The sequence below is a fragment of the Chrysochloris asiatica genome, unplaced genomic scaffold, assembly GCF_000296735.1.
Source record: "Chrysochloris asiatica unplaced genomic scaffold, ChrAsi1.0 scaffold00087, whole genome shotgun sequence".
NCBI lineage: Eukaryota > Metazoa > Chordata > Mammalia > Afrosoricida > Chrysochloridae > Chrysochloris > Chrysochloris asiatica.
This window is the reverse complement of record NW_006408605.1, coordinates 8,491,197-8,502,492: the sequence shown is the minus strand read 5'-3', so window position 1 is coordinate 8,502,492 and position 11,296 is coordinate 8,491,197. Positions and strand designations below refer to the sequence as shown.

Sequence of the window (11,296 nt, the reverse complement as noted above, 5' to 3'; positions counted from 1 at the left end):
TCCCTCCTTTTCCCCACTCCAACCATGTCTCAATCTCTGAATCCCAGAGCCCTGTTTTTCCTACACATCATTATTTACCTCTGTCCCATTTAGCCCATTCAAACCTGCCTAATCGTTCTTCCATTGTATCGCTTCTTTTTATTGTAGACAGGAACTATTACTTATGTTCTATGTAAATGCAGAAGCTTTATAAATGCAAAATCATCATCCAAGACAGAAAAACAGTGGTTTGGGCAAGTTGGCTCAGGATAGGTCAGAGGCAGGAATGTGTGTGAGGGAGATGTCTGGGAAAAGAAGGTGAGAAAGCAGAAGCCAGAATGGATTTGGATTAATGTTTAAGAGAATGAAGTCTAGCTTAAAGACGTCTACTTAGAGAAACCAGGAGGAATTTTAGTCTGTGGCATGGGGGTGGGACAGAGAACAGTTAGCCTGGGATAGTGAGAGAAGGAAGGGACCAGAAGAATGGCTTAATTCTGAGGTCCCCATTTCACATATCCCATCATTATGATATTTGTCACACCATGTGATAATTATTTATTTATGCTCTTTCCCTCTCCTAGGAGGTAGGAAAAGGGTCTTGATCATCTTTACGTCTCAGTTATTTAAAACTATTTGTCACATACCAGGTGCTTGAAGAACATTCTTGAGGTTAATGCCTGGGTGAGCCACCTAAAAGGGTCTAGTTTCCATATGGACTGTGAAATGTGATGGGTTGGTGTGTGTGTGTGAATAATAACTGTCTTGGGATTGGAATGTAAGTTAAGATAGACCTAAGAAGCTAACCTGAACACAGACTCTAAAGAATTTACTAATTGTCTTTTCTGTGTCAAGCATCAAACTAGCTGGGAAGAATGGATATGGTCCCTGCCCTTATGATGCTCAAAGTCTCACAGGGGAGATGGACAACTATATAAGGAAGTGTTAGAGTGCTATGAGCAGGGAAGAACAGCTCCTGATCTGGTCAAGTGGGGACAGTTGGGAAAGGCCCTAGAGCTGAAATCTTTAGGATGAACAGAATTTTGCTAGATAAAGAGATGGGAAAAAAACATTATAAGCAGAGGAATGACTTGTGCAAAGACCTGGAGTTGGGAGGCAGGATGTCTTAGAGCATGGAAGATGGAATGGGGAGTTCCCTAAGGTCAACTCTAGACAGGGAGAAGACAGAGATGAAGCTGGTGACTAGGTAGGGGCCAGTTGGTATAGAACCTATGTATGAAATGCCATCTTTATCCCGATGGCCTGGAAAACCTTTGAGTATTTTCAAGCAAATGATGAGAGGATCAAAGTCGTATTCTGGCTGTAGTATAACCACTTTAACATTTAATTAAGGGGTGTATTTTTAATTGGCCATCTTTTACCCCCAAGATCCTTTGACATTGTTGCAAAGTCTGGTGAAGAACATAGCCTGCCGCAAGCCTGAGTCCCAAGTGTTTGATCTCTGACCCAGAGCCCAAGGCTGTATTGTAGAGTCTGAAATGTCATCTCCTGCCTCTTCTGCAGCTCTTCTCATGCTCACCTCAGAGCCCCTTCAGAGCAGCTTAAAATTCCTCAGCCTGCCTCTGTTCTGTGCTGTCTACAAATTGAAAAATTTTTATGACAATGTCAAATCAGTTGGAAAAGTTTTGAAAAGTAGGATTGAGAAATAAAGACCTCTTTACCTTTTCTCCCTGCAAGAGAATTTGAAAAATATAGAAAGTCTAAGTTACATGTTAAATATCCTTGGGGTTTCCTTTCCTTTTGAAAATTTTTTCCATTAACCAAAAAATCTGACAGAGACACTTGTGGGAAGATAATTCCTTTTGGCTGGAGTTTAAGCTCCACATTGTGAGCTTTTTAATTTTCTCTTGTTGGTGGTAGGTTGGGATCCTACTGTGCAGTCGCCAGAGCTCAACATAGTCCTATTGCCGGGCAAATTATCTCTGTGAATCTGTATGTTTTCTTCTTGTACCTACCTAATGAAAGCCAAATTGAATAGATTTTTAATCAAGTAGATGAATGACGGGCTTTTCCTTAGAAAATATACCACAAGATCCATAAATACTGGATACAATAAAAACTCAAGGTTTTTTTTTGTGTGTATTGTTGTTTTCTGTATGTGTGCCATTAGGCATGACTTTAATGTCAGGAAAACAGGAGGGGTGCTGTTAAGTAGTTATTTGGAAAGATGCTATGCAGGTGTTTGTTTCTTCCCCTCTTCTCTTTCATACTATGTGAATGCCTGTTTGCATGTTCCCAAGATGTTGCACAGGTACATAGGTGCTTGGAGATGTCTGAATGAACGGATGATTTGAACAGGACCTTCTTTCTCTCCTGTTGCCTTCCTCCAGCACTTCAGCTTTCTGTTTGTTCATTTGTTTCATCCTTTTATCCATTCATTCAACAAATATTCATCCTATTGGATTGGTGAGGACCAGTGGTAAGGAATGGAGTGAAGGAAAATTAAAAATTTTTTTTGAGTTGAGACTGGGAAGCATGGCTGTATTATTCCTTCCTCCTCAACACCTACGTTGCCCTTTATTTGGGGAAGTAGGTTTCCAAGTTACTATCAACACTAACATCATCCTCCTGAAAATTGCCTTCTTTCACTAGCCTTGATGAAAGCAAATGTTTCTACCGAATGGTTTTCCTTGTATGGATAGAGGGTGGAAGAGGAATAGACTAGGACAAAGACTGCCAGTTCGGCAACCATGTCCACTGTATATCTCCATAGACTGTGAAGGGATGGGACTGCAGGGAGCTGAGCTTCCCTTGTCTAGAACTTAATTCCCATAATCATGGGTCTGGCTTTGGGCTATGGACTCCCAAGATGTTGGCAACTCCAGAGGACTTATGCAAAACACGATCACAGCCCACACTTTAGTTAGCTACTGCAATTGAATGGACTCCCTGAGTGTCTCTGTCTATCTGAGTAAGACAGTGACTTTTATTGAGAGCTTCTCAGAAGGGCTCAAGAGACTGGATATTAGATATCCCACAGGCCTGCGCTGAGCAAAGAAGAAATTCATTCATGTTGCTCTCTACTTTTCATTGTGCTGCTCTGCTTGGATCTGGCCCCACTCAAATCCCCCTTGGGTTGCCCTCATCCGAGAGGTGGGAGTGACTATCACAATTTGGAGATGTGATCAGGATTGTGAGGGAGATGGGAGAGATTTAATAAATAAAATCGACAGTCCTTAATGATGGTGATGGATGGTTATGAGAAAGGGAGGTGTTTAGAGCTCATGGGTTTCTGGCTTGTGCAGTAGATGGAAGCTCTAGAGGCGGGAGGATCAGGTTGTGAGCAAAGAGCAGGAACTCAACTTTGGATCTGTTGAGTTGAAACATAGGAGAGGGGAGCAGCTGAGCAGGCTTGTCCTGAAGGGAGACGGGGGCATGAAGACTGCCTAGAATCTCTGGATCCTTTCCTATTGAAGTTTTCACTAGAGTGTTAAGCCATTGTGGCGGGATAATACGGATCTGTTTACTGGTTTCTTCTATTAATAGGCATTCAGAATTTGCCAGAGTTAACTCCTGAATTGTAAGACTAATGAATGAGTTCCTAAGCAGAGGTCACCAACACTATTGTTAAGTGCTGTCAAGACTCAGCGACCCTGTATAGGGTTTCTGTGGAGGGGCTAGTGAATTTGAACCGCTGACCTTGTGGTTCAAACTGACCTTGCAGTCTAGTGCTTATCCTATAGCACCACACCAGGACTCCACACTAACAATTATTGTTGTTAAGCACCGTCGAGTTGGTTCCGACGCATAGCAACCCTTTATAGGGTTTGCGAGGCTATAAATCTTTACAGGAGCAGAAAGTCTCATGTTGTTCCCATGGAGCAGCTGGTCGATTTCGAACTGCTGACCTCGTGGTGACCTTCAGAAATACCCAGCTTCTGTTTGAGATGCCTTTTTCATCGTGTTTGTTTAATTCCTTTTCCTCTTAAAAATTCACCTCTTCCAGGATGTCCTCCCATGATCCCATCTCCTGATGGAGAGTCTGTTCCCTCCTGCCTCCAAAACCCCTGAGCCATCTTTGTCCAAGGCTCTTACAACCCAGCACTGAACTGTAATTGCTGGTATACTTGTCTGTTTCCATTGCCCATCTGGATGCTCCTAGAGGACAGGACTCCTATTTGCTTAGTCTTTGTATCCTCAGCACCTGGCACATGCCTTGGATGCAGCAGGTCTCACTAACTATGTGTTGAAGGATGAATAATCTTCTGATGGATGTGTTGGGGGTGGCAATGACTCCCTAGAAGGCAGTAAGGTTTTCTTTATCTTCTGATAGCATCAAGAATGGAAGCACTGTCAAGGTCTTTTTAAAAGATATTTTTCTAGATTGGCATGGCTGTTCTGGGGTTGAAATGGCTTTGACGTAGGTGTAGAACCGCAGGTAGTAAGTGAGCAGCATTTCTGGGCTGCGTGAGCATAGCGCTGTTGCTTTTCTGGATGCTTTCCATGTTTCTGTGAGGTAAAACACAAACATCTGGCTTTTCTGACTTGTGTCTAGTTGTTTATGGGAGTGGTTGCCTTGCAGGGTGAGAGTCGGTAATAATAACTAAACTTACTGTACAGTTTTTTCTGCTGACATTACCAGGGGCTGCAGTAGCTGTTCTAAGAACTGCCACAAGAGGAATCCCCTGAGCAGTAAGAGACAGGATGGAGTAATTGGAGAATTGCCTCCCACTATGTGGGGAATGTAGGCCCTTTAGGCAAAAGAGAATAGGGAGAGGCTGAGTGACAGAGACAAGAAGTAAAATCAACCAAGAGGTGAGAAGGTGGTTCTATAAGGAAACTGCAAAGAACTGGGGCCCCTCCTCTAAGAGTGAGACAAAAGAGGGTCACATGGCATTTCTTGAACCCTTGATGCTCTTAAAATAATGTTGTCTTACTCATGACACAGTGAGATTGGGTTCAGAGCATCTGCTGTTCAAGTATGGGCTCCAAATGGTTACTGATCCTAGGTTTAATGTACTGCTCTGCCCAGAGATAGTTTCTGAGACAGTCTGTTTCCAGGATATTCTGACCTGGGCAGGTAGCTGGTGTTCCATCTCCCTTCACTGCTGAAAAGATTGGCTGGCAAGCAATCCACATGAGCCTATCGTGGTAGGAATACTTTTTGGGGCCCTGTTGCCATCCCCATCACGAGCTCACTCACTGGAACCCAGAGTCCCTTTGCAGGTTACAGACTGACTGTGCTGTACTCCTGTCAGTTGCAGGCTGTTGACTCTTGGCAGACTGGGATTTGGTTGGTAGCATTTTGCATAGCCCCTTGACCCTACCTGCTGTCACAAATGCTGTTGTATTCTCCTTGTACGCATGCCTAAATGTTTCGCAATATACCACTCTTAAGGAGAACAGTTACCAGATGGGATTCAGATACTCTCTTGGGTTTATGTGTGCTTTTTATTTTTAAAATGCACTTTAAAAAATAAATTGTTGCCTGGTTTGGCAATTTTCCATGCTCAGATATGTTTATTTGTCATATTCTCGCTGCCCTATGGAGACTAGCAGAGCTGTGAAGAGAAACCACCTCATTAGGAGAATCTAGAAGAAAACTGGGACTTTTTCTGGGACCTTCCTGGGGGTATGGCTCCTCCCCCTCTACACCCTGTCAAGGTCAGGGCCTGAGAATGCCTGTCCCGTCAAGGGCAGTGTGTTCTGTGCCAGTGTCCAAGGATCTTAAGAAATTTAATTAAGTAACTAATAGACTAGGGGATGTTTAAAGCTAAAGTGTGATTTTGTTGACATTAAACACAGTTAGTTAAATATCAGTTAATTAGTGCTTTTTAATATTGCTTCTTGAACTTCAGTTTCGTTACTGTAGTTGACATAAGATACTTGACAAACCAAGTTCAGTGTGGAGGCGTGGGGCACAGTTGAAATGGACTTGGAGGAGGGAAAGAGCAACACACAATTTACAGCTGCTGAAATAATTCAGCTGTTTCCCTTGCTGATTGCTCGCTCCTCTGTAGTGCTGATACAGTCAATTGTAAATGGGATGGGTTCTTACTGTGCCAGTCAGGGTCCTGGATTGTTTTGATTGTTGGGAATAAACTGAGATTGGGAGGACCACTTTAAGTTAGGAACTAATGCCACAACCTTCAGCCCCAGTGCAAGTTTTGGGATGTGCTGTGTTATGAAAGATGCATTCTATTGGATGAAGGCATTCACCTAAGTGTGGAGCGTTGTTGATTAGGTAATGATGGTAAGTGGGAGCTGAGAGTCTAGGGTTAGGATTCAGCTTACACAGACCTGCAGGCACTTAGTTAACCATGGAGCAAACACCTGTATAGAGTAGTTAGTGAACATGTGAAAGATCTCCCTGCCTGAAAAGAGCAGCACCATCAATATCGTGTGGGAGTTTGTTAGAAGACCAGAATCTCAGAATCACAACTCATATTGGCCAGACCAGAATGTACATCAAAATAATAAACCCATTAATGAACAGTTTGATAAAAGAGTCTATAGGAGAAACTTGTTGAAAAGGGGTAAAATGCAGAACAGAATTTCAGATTCCCATGTAATTCAGACTTTTGGGACCATGGAGGCTAGAGAAACCCCTGAAACTATTGCCCTTAGATAAGCTTTAAGCCTTCAACCAAGTATCCACCTTAAGTCTTTTTAAAATCAAAGAGTTGAGATTAACTCATAAAGAATGTCTACCTTCTTTTTTATTTACTTAAAAAATTTATAAAAACTTTTTATTTATATTCAACAAATCATATACTTTGTTTCATTATAATGATTGCAACCCCCTCCATGTACCATCAGTTAATAGTATATTTACCTCTGTTTACTTTATTGCATTTTCCCTGTGCCTCCAGCTACCTTCATCTTTCCTTTGCTAACTTCCCTCTTGTTGCCTGCTGTCACCCATGTTAACATGTGTCTACCCTCTAGTCCGTAAATAATTTCCTGTCATAATCATCATAGATTTTTTTTTTTTCATCATAGATTTTTAAATTACAAAAACCTGTTCTTAACTTTTTACAACATTGGTCTCAATGATATTTGCCCTTTTGTGATGGATTAATTTTGCTCAGCATAATGTTCTTCAGGTTCATCCATATTGTGAAGTGCTTCTCAGATTCATTTTTATTTCTTCATTGTTGCTTAGTATTCCATTGTGTGTGTACTAAAGTTAGCTTAACCTTTAGGTTTTTTGATGTGTCTCTTGTAGACCGCATATTGAAGGATCCTGTTTTCTTATCCATTCTGCTCTGTCTTTTGACTGGTGCATTTAATCCATTTACAATCAGTGTAATTATTGATATGAATTGATGGCTGTCATTTTGTTATGTGTTTTTGTGTGTGTGTGGTGCTACTGATTTCTTTGTTCCACATAATTTTCTGTGCTTAGTTAATTTTATTTGTGGGTTTTAATTTTCATTTCTGTGTGTTAATGTTTACTAAATTCTAATTTTCCTCTTTTTTATTTTAATATGCAGGTTTATGAATTTTCAGGGTATATTGCAGGTTGTCCTGTAATTTATTAATTTTTCCCTATTTAAAATGGTTGTATCTTGAAATATACTTGACTTTCTTCCCATTTGGAAGTTGTATATCTACACTATTCCCACTTTTTGCTTTGTAGTTGACTTCATTATAAATTGATATCTCTGGTTTCCTATTTTCAGTCTTATAGGTTTGTTTTTACTTTAAATACTTCTATATATGCTGACTCGACAGCACTTAACAACAACAATATATGTCCTAGTATGGCACTGTGGGTTAATGTGCCAGATTGCAAAGCTGTTTGAACTGCAAGGTTGGCAGTCCAAACTCACCAGCTGCTCCTTGGAAACCCTATACAGGGTTGCTACGGGTCGGAACCAACTCAACGGCACTTCACAACAACAGCATATCTGGATTGGGCTCTAAGTAGTGTTGTCATATATGATAATCTCAGATTATGCTGTTGTTGGTTCTCAGTCCAAAGAACACTCTTTAGCATTTTTTTTTACAGTTGGTCTGGTCATACAAATTCCTTTAATTTTTGTTTATCAGGAAACATTCTAATTTTGCTGTAATATTTAAGGGACTGCTTTGCTGAGTATATGATTCTGAAGCAGCAGTTTTTTCCTTTCAGAGTTTTGTATATGTCATCCCATTGCTTTCTTGCCTGTTGGTTTCAGTTGAGAAATCTGAGCTTGGTCTTTTTGGTTCTCCTTTGTAGGTAACTTTTTGTTTTTCCCAAGCTGCTCTCAGGAGTCTTTGTTTTTGATTTTGGAAAGTTTAATTATGATATGTCTTGGTGATTTTCTTTTAGTCTTTATCCTGTTTGGGGTTCATTCAGCTTATTGTATGCTTAACTCCTTGTCTTTCATGATGTTGGGGAAGTTTTCTTCAACAACTCTTTAACAATTTTCTCTATGCTTTTTATTGTCTCTTCCTGTTCTGAAATTCCTGTCACCCATAAGTTGTTCTTCTTTATGGTGTCCTACATATCTTTTAGGCTTTCATCTGATTTTTCCATTGTTTTTTCTCATTGTTCTTTTAGTGTATAAGTACAGAGAGATTTATCTTGAAGCTCACTAACTTGGGCTTCCATTGCTTCAAATCTGTTCCTTTGCCATTTAAATGTTTAGTCTATTTCTGAAATCTTAGAATTCATCTTCTGCATTTTTATTTGTAGGTTTTGTATTGTTTCTATATTTATATTTATTTTATCTGTCTGTTCTTGTAGTGTTTTCCTGAATTCTTCTGATTTTTTTCTGTATTCTTGCTTTCCTTAATATTTCTGTCAACCCTTTGAAGGTACCGAAATATCATTTTTTTGAATTATTTTTCAGTTAGTTCCATTACTTTTTCTTCCTCAGAAAAGTTTTCTGGCTTTGTATCTTCGTTATTTGTTTGAGCCATTCACTCTTGTTTCTTTATATGAGCTAAAATTGTCTGTTGTTTCTGAGGCATTGTGGAGCTGTCTTGTGATTGATGATTGTATGTTCATTTGTTCTTAGGCTTTCACCAACTGTCTCCTGAGGGTGTAGTTAGAGAATGGAAGGGTGTATACCATCCTTGTTTGCCATTTGTGCAGTTTAGGGTGGATTTGGGTGGTGTTAGCTGGTGTCTATTGATCAGATGGTATAGGAGCTGGTATTGGCTCTTTCCCAGTCAGTGGAGGTTCAGGGGGTATGGTTAACAAAACAGAATAAACAAACAATGAAAAGAGCAAATAATAAATAGAAGGAAATAATAAAAGGCAGCAACCAGAAGAAAAAGAATATAATAAATTTAAAGACAAATGGGAGACAGGGAAGTAGAGCTATAGAAGAAAAGATAAGAGAAAATAAAAGGAATAAAAAGAATAGCTGAAACGAGAAAAGAGAAACAGGAAAATGGAGCTATGTTATTGTTGTTAGGTGCCATTGAGTCGGTACTGATAGGAGAGAAAAATAAGAGGAAATAAAAGGAAGAAATAATAATAATAAAAAGGCGTAGAAAAACCAAGGAGAGGGAAGATGAAAAGAGAGAGTGGTAAAGAAAGGTCAAAAGAGGAAAAAAAAAAGAGGGAAATGAGAAACAAAAGCAAAGACAGAAAGGATAAAATTCAAGGAAATGCAAAGAGACATAGTAGGAGGAGAAAGAATAAACAAAAACAATGAAACAAAAACCCCAGCTCCCCCAGAAAAACCACACCAAAAACCTGCAACTGTTGGAGCTGGAGAGGAGAAAACTCTGGGGCAGCTCCTGCAAATCAAATTTCATGAGGTGGGTATGGGAGGAATGTGACAGCTGAGTTTCTGGCCCTAGATAGTGTTCCTACTGGCCTCCGTGTTATCTAGGTTCAGGACACTCAGTCCAGAAGTAGTTCATGGAGGCCATTGAAGAAGCTGGTTTCAGTGTGTGTTAAGTCCACAGGGCAGCTGGGAGCAGGGTGACTGGTTAAATGCTGGTCTGGTGGCTCTACAGGTTCTGTAGATCCTAAACTTGCCCACCTGAATCCAGGCACCAAATTGGCTCACTAAAGCTGTGCAGCTGTCTCCTGTCTCACACTGGCATGGTCCCCAACCACATGGCTCTGAACTGCTGGAAAGCAAGGTCTGTGCTGGGGGTGGATGAGAGTGGTCACCAGGGAAATGTGGGGGGAAAGAAGGAATCACATCTTTCCAAGCATCTGTGTGACTTTGCTCTGCCAGACCTCCTTCAGTTGGCAAAGCTGCTCACAAAGGTTCAAGATGATCACTGAGTGTCTGGCAGTTGTTTACCCATCAGTCTCCTTATCGTCCTTGCTAAGCTGCTCCTCCCAGCAAGCACTTCTCTAACCTTTCCTTTGGAGTTCAGGATTACAGGATTTTCATCTCTGTGTTAAATTTGGTCTCTTGTCTCTTGTATCTTTGTTATGGAGTCTTGGTGTGGTGCTGTAGGATCAGCACTGGACTGCTAACCACAAGGTTTGTTGTTCAAACCTATCAGCCACTCCTTGGGGACCCTATACAGGGTTACCATGAGTCAGAATTGACTTGATAACACTTAACAACATGGGGTAGGGTCCATGTAGTTTGTCTGCCTGTCTTGCTGGAAGTCCCTTGTTATTTATTTTTATAATGTTTTGTTGTGAATTGTGTGGTTTACAGTACAAGATTTTACAATTACAGTGAACTCTGTTAACAATCACAGCGGAATCTCATCATCTTATCAGCATCTTCTCCTACCTTTTTTATTCAGACCTATTAACTGCAAGATACAATTCATGTACCATATCATTCACCTATTTAATGTGTAAAGTTCAGTGGTTTTTTAGTATATTCACAGATCCTACCACAGTAAATTTTAGAACATTTTTATCACCCCAAAAAGAAACCCTATATCTTTCAGTGTTCTTCACTTCCTTATTGCCCCATCTCTCCATCCTCCCTCCTATTCCCAGTTCTAAGCAATCACTAACCAGCTTTCTGTTTCTATAGACTTCCCTACTGTAGACGTTCATACGACTGGAATTGTATAACATGTTAACTTTATGACTGGCTTATTTCACTCCATACCTTTTTATGGCTGAATAAATCACCCATTCATTTAATGATTTGGTTGTTTTCACCTTTGGCTTAAATAATGCTGCTATAAACATTAAGATGCTCTGGTAGAGTAGTGGTTACAAGTTGGGCTGCTAACCTCAAGGTCAGTAGTTTGAAACTATCAGCTGCTCCATGGAAGAAAGACAAATCTTTCTGCTCCTGTAAAGATTTAAAGCCTTGGAAATCCTATACAGGGTCACTGTGAGTCAGAACCGACTCCACAGTATATCACCACCACTACCATAAACATTATTGTACAAGTTTTTGTCTGAGTACATGTTTTTTTTTTTTTTTTT

The 11,296-nt window shown here is 40.4% G+C and overlaps 1 protein-coding gene across 1 annotated transcript in view; it reads left to right on the top strand.

Moving 5' to 3' along the window:
• SIL1 (SIL1 nucleotide exchange factor) overlaps positions 1-11,296 on the top strand; it is a 610,112-nt gene that overhangs the window by 85,399 nt on the left and 513,417 nt on the right. The gene's annotated exons all lie outside the window — the stretch shown is intronic.